The following is a 754-nucleotide window of genomic DNA, read 5'->3' as shown; positions in this document are numbered from 1 at the left end:
GAGTTATTTTAGTGTCTCATTTTAAAGGTCCTTTTTTTTTATATTTAACTATGTGAACACATTACATGCACAAAGAAGACACACCCATGTACCATTGGGCTTTACCCACTTATAAATCCTAAAACTTAAATACCGGTCCTGTTGTTGAAGATAAGAGTACATTGAACCCGTATGAAGTCTTACCATGAGCGGATTGTATCCATTGGGAAGTTTTTTCTTCGACTTGCTGCATCAAAACATGTGACATCAATGTGCTGCAAAATATATTCTTTTGATATTCATTGTGCTGTCGGGATACCCTTATATATATTATAGGTGGCGCAACATACACTCATACAGTACCAATAATGGCCGATCGAGAAAATTTTCTTTAAGGGATGGACAACAAGTATCTATTTTATCTAAAAATAAAAATAATATTATAAAAACAATAGTACTTGATGGAAATGTTCTCTATAGTCGATACACTTTTCTCAGTTGCATTGCATCATATTTTCCTATGATGTGATAGATAAATAGAAGTGACTATTCTTACTAATAATTTATTTCCATTAATGAATCAAAAAATATGTACTTTCTAATAAAAATTCTCTACAAAGTCCAACATTATTGTGATTAGATTTGGGTATATAAAACATAAACAAATACATACTAAAATCATATTCATGAAACAAACACCTGCTATGCACTAAATAATTAATAAAAGATTGTCCTACAAAATGTATATCAGAAAACATATAGAAAGAACTAAAAA

This window comes from Asparagus officinalis, unplaced genomic scaffold (assembly GCF_001876935.1).
Source record: "Asparagus officinalis unplaced genomic scaffold, Aspof.V1 AsparagusV1_Un633, whole genome shotgun sequence".
Taxonomy (NCBI): Eukaryota; Viridiplantae; Streptophyta; class Magnoliopsida; order Asparagales; family Asparagaceae; genus Asparagus; species Asparagus officinalis.
The sequence above is the reverse complement of the archived record's forward strand: the minus strand, read 5'-3'. Positions refer to the sequence as shown.